The sequence below is a fragment of the Nyctereutes procyonoides genome, unplaced genomic scaffold (assembly GCF_905146905.1).
Source record: "Nyctereutes procyonoides isolate TBG_1078 unplaced genomic scaffold, NYPRO_anot_genome, whole genome shotgun sequence".
Classification (NCBI taxonomy): Eukaryota; Metazoa; Chordata; class Mammalia; order Carnivora; family Canidae; genus Nyctereutes; species Nyctereutes procyonoides.
This window is the reverse complement of record NW_026575026.1, coordinates 6,917,285-6,930,732: the sequence shown is the minus strand read 5'-3', so window position 1 is coordinate 6,930,732 and position 13,448 is coordinate 6,917,285. Positions and strand designations below refer to the sequence as shown.

Below are 13,448 nucleotides of genomic sequence, written 5' to 3'. Positions count from 1 at the left end.
CCAGGTGTTGGTATTAATATATATGTGCTGCTGTCAGATTTGGTTGGAATCGGAGCAGTAAATGGAATTCAGCTGTCACTTTGTGGGCATTTGCCCAACAGTTAGTTAACTCTTCCAGATTAGATGTTTAAGTTCACAGAGAAAGACAAACCCTCAATTCCAAACTTCCTCAAATTCTGAGGAAATCTGAAACAGTTGATATGTATGATAAGGTATGGGTTCTGATGTTCGTATTTTTTTTTTTTTTGATATTGGATAATGCCACTAAGGGGGTTATTATGAAGACTGAATGAGTGAGTTCATTTATGTTAAATTATTAAAATAGTCCCTGGAGCATGGTAATGACTATGTAGGCAGTGGCTATTTTTTTTTAAATGATACTTTATTTTTAAAATTTTATTTATTTGACAGAGAGAGAGGAAGAGAGAGAGTCCAAGCAGGGGATGTGGCAGGCAGAGGGAGAGGGAGAAGCAGACTCCCTGTTGAGCAGGGAGCCCGTAGTGGGGCTTGATCACAGAACCCTAGGGTCATGACCTGATCCCAGAACCCCAGGATCATGACCTGAGCTGAAAACAGATACTTAACTGACTGAGCAGGTGCCCCTACAATAATACTTAATTTTAAAGCAATCTCTAAATGCAAAGTGGGGCTTGAATTTATAATCCAGATGAAGTCACATGCTCTACCAACTGAGCCAGCCAGGCACTCCAACATTGGCTATTCTGATCATAAGTATTAGTACTGTTAGTGGGGTAGTCAATATTTCCATTGCCAGATAGCAGAAACTGTCAATATAGACCCTATTCCATATGAATTTTCACCAGCAGCAGGGCGATTCTGGAATTGTGCTGAGATAAGAGGCCAGTAGCTATCAACTGGACTTAGAAAGATGGCACCAGGGCAGCCCCGGTGTTGCAGCTGTTTAGCGCCGCCTGCAGCCCAGGGCGTGAATCTGGAGATCTGGGATCGAATTCCACGTCGGGCTCCCTGCATGGAGCCTGCTTCTCCCTCTGCCTGTGCCTCTGCCTCTCTCTCACTCTGTATCTCTCATGAGTAAATAAAATAAAATCTTAAAAAAAAAAGAAAGAAAGATAGATGGCACCAAATCCGGATCCTACCACTCCCCCCTTTTTTTTCTGGCTAGAAACTTGTGTTAAAAATATGCCAAGATATTAGCAGTCTTCTCTGAAAGAGGATATTTCTCACTGCTGTTCTATTTTCCTCTATTTTACAAATTTTAAATAATGAAACTATATTAGTTTTATAATGGAAAAAAGCGACAGATTTTCAGTTTTGAAAACTACATAGCCATCATCAAAGGTGCAGCAAGATGCCCAATAAAATATTATGTTAGGATTTTTGTACTGATTTTATTTGCCCAGGTGTAAGAAAAGCAGAAGTACCCTTTTGAAGATCTTTTTGTCCCATGACACTGATTTGAGGTGGGCAGTGAGCACAGTTGGCCCTCAACAGTATCTAATAACTATGAAGAGGCTCAGAGGCTCCAGCCCTGCCAATGGTTTGTAAGAATATCAACCTTATTGTTTATCAGAAGAGTTTCTGTGTAATTATGGTACTTATTCATATGGAAAAATAGCTCCAAGATGTAAATGGAATTATTTATGTATCTTAAATTCATTTTCTTTTTTTAAAAATTTTTATTTACTTATGATAGTCATCAGAGAGAGAGAGAGAGAGAGAGAGAGGCAGAGACACAGGCAGAGGGAGAAGCAGGCTCCATGCACCGGGAGCCCGACGTGGGATTTGATCCCGGTCTCCAGGATTGCGCCCTGGGCCAAAGGCAGGCGCCAAACCGCTGTGCCACCCAGAGATCCCTGTATCTTAAATTCAAAAAAGAACAAAGGATACAGTGAAAAGTCTTCCTGTGATCACATAATTTCCTTACCTGGAGGCAAATAGTGTTTTCAATTGCTTATGTATCCTTCTGATATATTTTATGCACATGCAGATAAATACATAGATGTAGTCTAAAAGTTCTTGTTTCAGAAGAATGGTATCATAAGGAATATGTGCAATCTGAATGTATCTTAATGGAAATATATTGTGGTTGACTAAACCTCTCTAGTTTTAATGTTCCAGAATGAGTGGATATAATCATTCTATGAATAATTACCGAGTTCCTACTATGTGCAAGGCAGCCTGCCAGGTGTTGTTTGTTGTGTCAAGTTGCCTTTAAAATTTTTCATATTTATGCATCTTGTTATTCTGATCCGTGTGCTCAGACATCGCCACGTTAGAGAGGCTTTCCCTAACATCCACCTGAAAGTAGCTCTCTCTCGTCCTCTCATTGTGTTTTATTTCTTCTAACGCTAGGGTGATTCTAAATCTCCCTTTTGAGAGTAAGAAGGGGAATAGTGTTATTAAGACCCAGGGATTGGGGATCCCTGGGTGGCTCGGTTGTTTGGCTCCTGCATTCGGCCCGGGTGTGATCCTGGAGTCCTGGGGTCGAGTCCCACATCGGGCTCTCTGCATGGAGCCTGCTTTTCCCTCTGCCTATGTCTCTCTCTCTCTCTCTCTCTCTCTCTGTGTCTCTCATGAATAAATTATTAAAATCTTAAAAAAAAAAAGACCCAGGGATAACAGGGGTAAACTGGAATTGTGAACTGGGATGCTTGGCCCTCCTATTCATAGCATTTGCTACGTCATAGCATTCTGTATTCTAAGGAAATGGAAATTTTCTTGTTATTTACTTATTTGTGAGCTCCATGAAGCAGGACTTCAGTCTGCTTGTTCTAGGAATCCATCACCTAGAAGAGTCCTTGACACATAGTAAGTAGATTCTTAATAAATATTTGTGGATGAAACAGATGATCCCGTTATGCTCCATGTTCTGTGTAGAACTGAGCATTCTTTGGTCAGCAGTGAGTAATTGAAAAGCCATAAAGGGCAAATTTTCTCAGAATATTTCCTCCCTTAAGATAGGGGCAAAAGGAGCCAACTTTTAAAATTCAGATTTTAATCTTGCAGCATTTCCTGTAAAGAAATCAGTCTGGCAAATGTACACTTGAAGTGTCAACTCTTTTGTTACTTTCAAGGAGACTGAGGCGCTATGGCCTCCATGATAGGCCTGGTCTGGGGAACAGACCAGTGGGACAGGAATGGTCACGGTCCAGGTTGATGCAGTGGTGGGTTAATCTGTGGAAAACCTGTCCCCGTGTAATGGAACAACTGTGTCCACGTGACTCAGTTAAGAGCAACTTTAGAGCAGCCTGCCATCTGGGCTTATTCATCCCCTGAGGAGGCGGGGAGGCCAGAGGGATACAAGGAAACAAGCACCTTTCTATGCCTGGGAGATGGCTGATGTGGACACACACATACACGCATGCATGTGCGCACACACACACACACACACACACACACACACACACACACTAGCAGAATCCTTGGGGCCCCAAGAGTCCGTTCTGGCAGAGAAGCTTGACATAATTCTCTACTATCTTACCTAAAACCAGACCAATCTTTCCAATCAGGGGGTTATACATGTAGTAGCTTGATTTAAATTTTCCTTTCCAAATAGCGAGGCCTGTGTCCTATGTTATGCCACTCATGGGAGAATTTCTGTAGGAGGAAGAGGTTGGAACTCTGGCCTAGGGTTATTAGGCAGAGCTTTCATAATGAATGTGTCAATACCATTCCTGAAAGATTTGCATGTTTCTCTCACAAACATTCTCCAAATTTTATTAAAGAAAAATATTCTGGTGTCCTATTAGAATCATTATTATTATTTAAGAAAAAAAAATCTCAAGCCCCTTGATTTTACTGCTGAGGGAACTTAGGCCCAGAAAGATTGAAAACTTGCCTTCCTTGACATTAACGGAGCTAGGCTCCTGTTTTTAGAAGTCAGAACTTCTCCTAATATTTGACTTTAGGTTTGTGTTTTTAAAAATGACAGTTGGATACATTGAGAGTTTAGCAGTTTAAGCTATGAAGCAACATATGACACATGTTTAACCAAATAGAATTATTTTCCCTAGCTCATTCCTTGTGGACAGCTTACAACAACTGTGTTCACTTTTTTTCTTTCCTCATAGGAGAGGGGTGGTGATTTTTATACCTCAGATTTGAAGGAGGGAATATAGGTTATAAATCTAGGTTGGCTGAATTTATTCAGGAATTTGTCAGATCGAATATGAAATTCCTAGAGTGTAAATGAAGCAAAAATGAGGGCTTTAAGTGATCTCTTTGTCTTTATCTATATCCATCTTCAGTTTCATCCCAGGCTGGTTCCAGGATGAGAAGAAAAAGTGGTTTTCTCTTTTGTTACTCTTACGTCATGAAGTGGTTGACGAAATTGATTACGGAGCGGCAGTTTTAGTGATCATTCTATCGCAATGTTGTTTCATAACAAAACACCTGCAACTTAAACGTCAGCACAAAGAAAACTATTGTGTACAGCAAAATGTTTGTCAAACTTCTGCCAATGAGCCCCATATTTAGAAAGAACCTGATACTGAGAAATAATTCTGATTATTCTTTGAAGTTTGTAGTAGTACGATATATCTGCTGCTGCCTTTGTGTTTGGGCCTCCAAATGAAATGTGTCTGATCATTCAATAGTAGCAGGACTCACAATATAACTATTATATTTGGAGGTCTCTTCATTATTCCATTTTATTAGAAAAGAAAAAGAAGGTGAAAGATATCACTGACTGTTTATCCTGGAGTTATTAAAAATTATAGCAAGTGCTTTACAGATAACATTTGGTGATAATGCATCACTCTCCTTATTATATGAGGAAACTTAAATACAGAAAAACATCTTTTTTAAATACAGAAAATTTTAAGTACAAAAATACAGAGGTGTGGCTTGAGGAAACACTTTATGGCAATAATCCTATCTGCACATCACCTCTGCACCCTATTTACTTTGAATGATTAACAACAAAGGGCCTCTTGGTTGTATTAATTTACCACAGACAAACTTCTTGTTTTAGAATCAAACCGTGCCATGCTTATCCATGACCAGGAGTGCCTGGACTGCCTGTTCCCGAACTTTGTCTTCATTCTTGTTGGGCTTTATGCGGTCTGGAGGTTTCATCACCTGCTGCCACTAGATGGTGCTTGTCATAGAAACTAAAGGTTCCTTCTCCCATCTTGCTGTTTTCTTTATGTGCCTATTAGGACCTTGGCTGATACGAAAGAAACTTGATTGATAAGCTAAGTAGTGCGAGGATATTCTAGAAGGTCATTTAGTACAAAGAGTTATTGATCAAAAAATAAATCATTATCAGTAAAGATCACTTATGCCGTTTTTAAAATTCCATTAATTTTTCTGCTCATTCTCTTTGTCACCAAGCTGTGAGAACCCCAAAACAAAAAGAACAAATAAATCTTTCTCTGGGCTCATGGGAATCAAGGGACATAACTCAAGTTTTATGATAGGTGAAAGAAAGATCTCAGGATTCATTGTCCTCACCCAGAATAGCAATCGCAAAGGTGACCACATGCAGAGTTAACAAGAAAAGTTAATCAATGACCTTTTAAAGGAAAAACACATGTATCTCGATTACTGGACAATAATCAATAGGAAAGGAAATGGAACATGCTCTTTTAATTGTGGGATAGCAAACATCAAGTAATGAGAATGATAACAAAGGTTGTTGGCTCTTTGCCAGAGATAACTCTTTTTCTCATTAATTTAAGGCACACACAAAACCTCAGTGCTCTAATTACCCCCTGCCTCTCGCCCCACACACGAATTTTATACCCCTTTCAGGGTGAAGTTGTGCCAATCTCAATAGTGAAATGCTTCCAGGGGTTTTGTGTGAAGGATGATTGAATATATTTGCAGCAGAATTTTAGAAAACACAAGTTTCTTGCACTTTTCCTTTCCCAAACGTTCACCAACGCTGACCATTCATGGCTGGTTCACGATTATAATGAGAAATTGCCAGCTATGTTGAAATACATAATCCACAGTGTGAAAAAGTGCTGAACAGCAGTGTCAAATTCTTAATACAAAAGTGGCTTCCCTTTGCTTGTGAGCTTACTTTGGGGTTGCTGATTCTTGCTAACTGTGTGCTCAGGGATTGAAAGTTAATTTTAACGTTAGTCTAAAAACAAAATGTAACTATGTAGGCACAAGTGTTAAAGTTAATTCCCCCCCCCGCCCCCCAATCTTCGGTTTTGAATTTCCCATGTCACTGCAGTGGGTTATGTAGAATATGTGAACATATATTCCGCGAGACGGAGGTAACCACAGCTGGACACATGACATCAGTACATTTTAATCAGACAGTATACAACTTTGGGTGGTTCCTGGCACCTTCTGATCACTGATTGAGGATTTCAAATATATGCCTTTTTTTTTCTTCTTTAAATACCTGCTTTCTAAGCACTGGTGAGGTACAGTGGGCCTCTTCCAGTTTTAAGCACTAGAAGGAGAAGCTTCTGTCCCTGTTATTTTCCCTCCCCCGGGGAGGTCTTATTTATTAGGTATTGCCTAGTATTGGAGAGGGAGACTCCCTGCTCCCGGTATGTGAAGTCATTTTTCTTGAGTATTATGTGTTTTGGTGGCTACTGCTGAAAATGCAGTTTAGTCAGTGACTTCCACACGTATTACTATTATTTTTTAAAATTTATTTGTGATAGTCTCAGAGAGAGAGAGAGAGACAGAGAGGCAGAGACACAGGCAGAGGGAGAAGCAGGCCCCATGCACCGGGAGCCCGACGTGGGATTCGATCCCGGGTCTCCAGGATCGCGCCCTGGGCCACAGGCAGGCGCCAGACCGCTGCGCCCCCCGGGGACCCCTTCCACACGTGTCATACATATAATACGTAATAATAGGAAAGTCCTATAGGCTTGCAACGTAGACGTGGTGGCTCAAGCCCATTAAGCGGCTCCCGAGCCGTGCACGGGGCCCGCGCCGACGCCGTCTGGGTCTCTGGGTTTCCTTCGGTGCTGGTGCTGATGGGGCTGGGCTGGGTCGCTGATACACTATTAGGATTGTCTGCTTAGCCAGGGGTGCTCCAACCTCGAAAATTAGGCTTAGGAGCAGGGTAACTAGGAAACCCTCACTCGGACGGCTCGAGAAGTGCGCCGGAGGGCTAAGGGGTTGTCCAAGTGCCCGAGGGCGCGGAGGTCCTGAGGGCCCTGGGGGCACGGCGGGGGGCGCTGGGTCCTCCGAGGAGCCCCGCGAGGGACCCGGGCCGGGAGGGCCGGCGGCTGCCGCGGTGCCCGGCGGTGGGGGGAGGCCGTGCCCGCGTGGCTGCGGTAAACCGGGCGGGACGCCGGGGCGGGCCCGGGGAGGGCGCGCGGGAGCCGGGCCCGGGGGCGGGGCGGGGCGCTGCGGGGCGGGCGGGCGGGGCGGGGCGGCCGGGGCGGCCCCAGGCCCAGGCCCAGGCCCAGGCCCCTCCCCCCGGCGGGCCGCCCGGGCGCCTGACGCCGAGCCGAGCCGGGCCGGGCCGGGGCGGCGGGGCCGGGCGGCGCGCGCGAGGGCAGGGCCGGGGGCCGGCCGAGACCGCTCGCGGCTTTAAATATGGGTCGCGGGCTCGCTCGCCGCACAGCCTCCCGCGGCCGCCGTGCCCCCGCCCCGGCCCCGCCCCGGCCCCGCCCGGCCCCGCCGGCTCCCGAGGGGCTCCCGGGGGCGCCCGCCCGGCCCCGCCGCCGCAGCGCCGCTTCCCGGCAGGACCGCGGGGCCCCGGCGCTCCCCGTGCACACGCGGGCGCTGCAGCTGCGGGGCGCACCGTAGAGCAGACGCCGCCCCCCCGCCCCCCCGCCCCGCCCCGCGGCCGTCGGCCTCCAGCCCCGCTCGCTGCAGGACCCTCCCGCCCCGGAGCGCGCGCCCACCCGGGCGGCAAAGTCGTGGCCGCGCCCCGCGCCCCGCGCCCCGTCCGCGCCCCGCTCGCCGCGTCCGCGCCCCGCGCGCAAGTGCCCGCCGTCAAGCTGGAGGAGCGACGGAAGGCGGACGCCGGGAGGTGAGCGCAGGCCGGGCGGCGGGGGCGGGCGGGGCGCGGGGACCCGGGCCGGGCGGGTGCGAGGGCGCGCCCCGGGGGGCGGACCCGGGTCGGCGGCGGGCCGTGGGCGTCCCGGGCTGGGCGCCGCCGAGGGGTCTTCGGGAGGGCACCTAAGGGTCTCCCCCTGTGCGGGGACACGGGCGCAGGGACACGCGTGGGCGCGGGGCGGCGGGCACCTGCCGCACGACCCCCGCAGGCCCCGGGGCGGGGGGGGCCCTTCCCCGCAGGCGGCGCGCACGGTCGCCCGCGAGGGGTGTGGGAGCGGGAGGCCGAGGCCGAAGCGGGATCTCCCGGGGCCCGCGACGGGGCAGCGCCGCCCGCGGTTCCCACCGCGCGCAGTGCGCGTCTCGGCGGGGCCGGGGCCGGGGCGGGGGCCGGGGCTTCCTCCTTGGTAAGTGCATCTGCCCGGCCCTCGCCAGCCCGTGGGGAGCGGCACCCAGGACGGGCAGCAGCCGGGGGCCGCATCAGCAAAGCGCAGCGAGCCCTGCGAGGGGGGAAAAAAAAGTTCCCCAAGAGCAAAAGAACAGCGACAACAAAAAAAACAGACAAAACCCACAACAAACCCCGAAGTGGAGCTGCGGACGGAGAGGAGCCGCTCCATCCCGGTCCAGCCACTGCAGACCACTGCAAAGCCCCCCCCCCCCCCCCCGGGTCCTCGGGAGACTCTTGTTCCCCATCCCTCGTCCCTCCTCACGGCCCGACCCTCCCCGCAGGATTCCCCGCCGCAAGCTCCTTCTAGCGTCGACGAGGAGGAGCCCTTAAGCCCTCGCTCGGCCTCCTCCACCTCCTCTCCGGCTCCGCTTTAGTGTTGGGGAAAGTTCCTCCTAATGGGGAGTAGCGAGCGCTGGACTCTGCTAACACGCGTGGTCTTGGATCCGGAGAGACACCGCATCGGTACAGTTTTCTCCCCCTCGGACTTAAGCTATTTCCCGAATGAAAGTCCATTGCCCATTAGGGTTTATCTTTTTATTTTTATTTATTTATTTATTTTAATTTTGATTTGAATAGCTTCTTCAGTGCGGTTAAGCCACTATTCAGCAGCCTTAAAACCAATGTAATGTCTTTGGAAAGGTACCTAAGAGCTCTCCTTCTATCCATCACATTAGCATTTCTTTTTTTTTTTTTTGATTTTTATTTATTTATGACAGTCACACAGAGAGAGAGAGAGGCAGAGACACAGGCAGAGGGAGAAGCAGGCTCCATGCACCGGGAGCCCGACGTGGGATTCGATCCCGGGTCTCCAGGATCGCGCCCTGGGCCAAAGGCAGGCGCCAAACCGCTGCGCCACCCGGGGATCCCTACATTAGCATTTAAATAATTCTCATCATCCTAGCACTTAGGTCGAGGTTATTAGCACAACTTCATTCAAAGCAAGCGCGTCTGCTTATTTGTCTGTAGTTTTAATGACAGAAGAAAAACTTTTACTTTCAGTTTAAAGTCATATAGGGATAGGAACCTGTCCCCTTTCTATGAAATCGGGAAATGGAATTGTTGTGACTTTATCTCAGAGTCTCTGGTAGGATGACACAAGAACTCCCACATGTACGAGCAGAAAGAGGCAAGTAGTACTCCTCGGAACTGTGGAGGCACAGGGCATTTATAAGACTGGGAGTGGGGGGGATAAGATTGGATATTTGGATAGTTCCAGGCCTTTGAGAAAAAAGGGAACTAAGCAGCCCCTCTCCCCCAGAGAGTTTTCACAGTGAGGTTTTTAGTGTCATTTAATGTGTTGAGGTCATTCTGGAGACTTAGGAACTAACATGTACGGCACCTTAGCCAATGAAGTTGATGGGATGTGCTCTCAGTTTGCAATGAGGTATCCCTTTCAGTTTATCTTCTCAGCAGAAAATCACTTTAAGTGTTTGTAGTGTTACCATTTTAATCTTTTAAAGGGTTAGGATAAATTTGGAGTCGACAATAATGTGTGAAAAGAATACAGGCAATCGTTTAGAGAGAGAGAAAAACAACAACAACACGTGATGGAAATCGGGTGCACTTTGGGACAACTTCCAGTGTGCTCTGATGGTGATTTCATTTTTCACAGAGCCCTGGCGAGTGCAATTTTGAGGTTCTGATCCTTTGTTCTGATAACAAAAACGACAGCCTGGCCGTAGCTTGCATCGTAAAGAACAACACACCACTTAAGGAAAGGAAATACGCGTTAGAGGGTGAATACGCGTTAGAGGGTGCAGATAATCAGGTCTCTGCGTGCCTCTGAGGGCGCTGCAGTCCCGGAGGACTGCTCGGTTGAGGGAGAGCGTCCTGAGGGAGCTCCCTGCCCCTTGAGGGAGGTGCGGCCCTGGACTTCATCCTCTCCGGTCTTGGAGGTTCCTTGTGTTCCACTTGTAGTAGCAGGCCTACAGCTTACCATCAGGGTTGATAGCAAGATTGGGAGTGGGAAGAAAGAACTGAGAAGAGAATCTAATGACGGTGGAAGTTTCCGTGTACTTTTTCCTTGATTGCTAAGTGGGAAGAATCCGGGTACATGACTTGATGGGACAAAGTAAAGCTCTAAGCAGAACACATAGCTCAGTTCTCACTGTCCATGCAGTTTCTGGGGCCAACCTCTGATTTATGAGACGGATGCCTTTGGGGGGAGTCATTTAGCAAAACGGAGAGTGTACGAACATCCAGGAAGTTAGCAAGACTTTAACAATTGAGGTCTTGCTATCCTCAGGATTTTTTTTTTCATAATGCCGGAATTTTAAGGGATTGGGAAAATAACATTTCTTTCATATAAGGTCAGGGGTAAGTTGTATTCCAAATATATTTTGCCTTTCTCCTGATTGCTCTACATTGATATGTTTGAGTCACAGAGTAGAAAATATGCTTACTGTCCTTCTAACATAAAGATGATATTTTATATGCCTGTGGTGCATGCCTTGGTAATTTTTCCAGTAGTGGACATGGATTTTCCTAACCTACCCTTTTACTCATTTTGTTTGTATGTTGTGTACACACACACACACACACACAAACGTGCACATACACACACATACTACTCTTGTAGAGATGACTGATTTTATTTTACCTAAAGCCGTATTTATGACTGTCATAATGATTTTGTGACAATGACTTTGTTACATTTCTCTAGTCTTGGCAGTACAATGGCATGTCAAACAAGGCATCAAAAGGATGGGCAGCTCTAAATGGTGATGGATTTTATTTACCTGGTGTGGCAAAGAAGAGATAAAGTTTTGCTTTTCCAGTCTTTTCATGATGTTCATAATCTTATTCCTTATTGATCTTACTTACTTACTAAAATTGAGTTTTATATTCAAAAAAGATGATCGCATGTAGAAATAGGCATGGTGACGCCATATATATCTGCAGTTGTTTTCATAAGCAAAATCTCATCTTGTTCTTCTTCCCTGCAAATTAAGTATATGTAAAGGATTGTTATACTCGTTGAAAAAATGAGGAAACTAGGCACAGAGAAGTTTGTCTTTCTTTCTTTTCTTTCTTTCTTTCTTTCTTTCTTTCTTTCTTTCTTTCTTTCTTTCTTTCTTTCTTTCTTCTTTCTTCCCTCCCCCTCTTTATCTCTCTCTCTCTTTTAGTATGATTTCTTAAACTAAAAGAAAAATTATTGGTGGAGGTGGGGAATGAACCTTTTTGAACTAATGATACCTATGTATTGAATGAGTGTCATCAAATGAATGAATGTTACTTTAGTCATAGCTGAAGATACTAAAGCAGAGAAATCTTTTTCTTGGTTTGAAGGGATGGTTCTGGTCCTTGTTAATGATTCTGCTCTGCAGCAGTGCCCATGTGCCTCAACTTTATTTCTTGTCCATTGGTGCCAGGGGGCATTTCATTAGTGAAGAATGTTCTGTTTGTGTGGAGCATTTTTAGTTCCAGTTTTTAAGAGTTAACTTTTGTTTTTCATGGAGAGTAACACAGAAAGGAGTTATGTGCAATTAGGATGTTAAAAGAAATAATAACCACCAACAGATATTTTGGGATTATTGTGTAGAAAAAGGCTTATCCTCAGTTTAACTTGAATTTTTGTCTTAGAATGCTTAAGACAGTTTTAAACAAAACTTGTAGTAGTATACTTTTGGGGGAGTTTAAAAATCAAAATTAATAAAAATACATAATGAGAAAGGAATATATTGTCTTTTAGAACTGATGGGATGTTCTCTGAGTAATACAACTAGAAAAGTTCTTCATGATGTCTTGTATAAGAAGTCATTGGTTTCTTTTATTTTATTTTTTTTGGAAGTGTATTCATTGATTGATCACGTCCTTTATTATTATTTGCAAATAAGTAAACTTGTGGGATCTGGCCTTTTGCCTTAGTTAGTTCCAGCTTTGGCCTGGAGACTAGTATTCAAGATAGGGTCTGGTAACAACTTCATCTATTTGGAACCCCTATATTTGGCATATTCTTCAGAAAAAAAAAAGCCTCTCAGGCAAAATAAAGGGTTACAAAAAGACATATACTGAAGAGGATTCACTTTACTCATAGGAGATCCCTCAAAATCTGTTTACTCTTAATTCACAGACAGTTCTAACAGGACTGGTTATAGCATTTCTAATCCCACAGCAAACACTGAATTACACATGAAAAGACAGGACTGGTCTGATTTTGGCAGCTATGTGGCTAATGTTGAAAAGTGCCGGGGGGGAAAAGTGCCAGGAAAAGTAAAGGAAGAGTTAGACCAAGTACTAAAAGCAGATGTAAGAATTCTAGCAAACACAGTGGTAAGGACTATATTAGGTGTTTCCAAATAGGTCACTTTATACTCTCTTCTCCCTCCCTCCCTATATTCTTCTTCCTTTCTTTTTGCTCTCCTACCTGCTCCCGCTTCCTATCTTATCTATGTATCTATGTATCTATGTATCTATGTATCTATGTATCTATCTAATGTTTTGCATTCCAGCTATATCACCTATTAATTGTGTAATCTTGAGTAAATCAAAGTACTGCTCTTTTTTTAAAAAAATATTTTATTTATTTGACAGAGAGTGCATGCACAAGCAGGAGTGGGAGAGGCAGAGAGAGAGGGAGAGGCAGGTTCTTCACAGAGCAGGGGCTCCATTCCAGGACTATGGGATCATGACCTGAGTTGAAGGTAGATGCTTAGCTGACTTGAGATATAAAATGTGTAGAGAAAGTGTGCATGTCATTGAGATATAAGCGAGTGGTTTGGTGATTTATCTAAATAAATACACTAAGGCCAAGATATAGACCATTGTCAGCAACTGGAAGTCCCCTATCTCTCCCGCAAGTCATTATTTCCACAAAGATAACTTCTCTCCTGGCTTCTGAGACTATAGGCTATTTTTATCTATTATTGAACTTTTTTTTTTTTTCTCAAAGATTTCGTTTATTCATAGAGACACACAGAGAGAGAGAGAGAGACAGAGACAGAGACACAGAGAGAAGCAGGCTCCATACAGGAAGCCTGACCTGGGATTCGATCCCAGGTCTCCAGGATCACACCCTAGGCTGCAGGCGGCGCTAAACCGC

At 45.7% G+C, this 13,448-nt stretch overlaps 1 protein-coding gene and 1 pseudogene across 5 annotated transcripts in view; one reads left to right on the top strand and one right to left on the bottom strand.

Annotated features, from left to right (window-relative positions):
• Positions 1 to 8,576, bottom strand: part of LOC129503291 (splicing factor 3B subunit 4-like) — a 47,160-nt pseudogene extending 38,584 nt beyond the window's left edge.
• The window catches only part of SLC4A4 (solute carrier family 4 member 4), a 345,822-nt gene continuing 340,162 nt past the window's right edge, over positions 7,789 to 13,448 (top strand). For all 5 annotated transcript variants that reach the window (XM_055315262.1, XM_055315259.1, XM_055315265.1 and 2 more), the window contains exon 1: positions 7,789 to 7,936. The gene's annotated coding sequence lies outside the window, so the exon portion shown is untranslated. The remainder of the gene's footprint in view (positions 7,937 to 13,448) is intronic.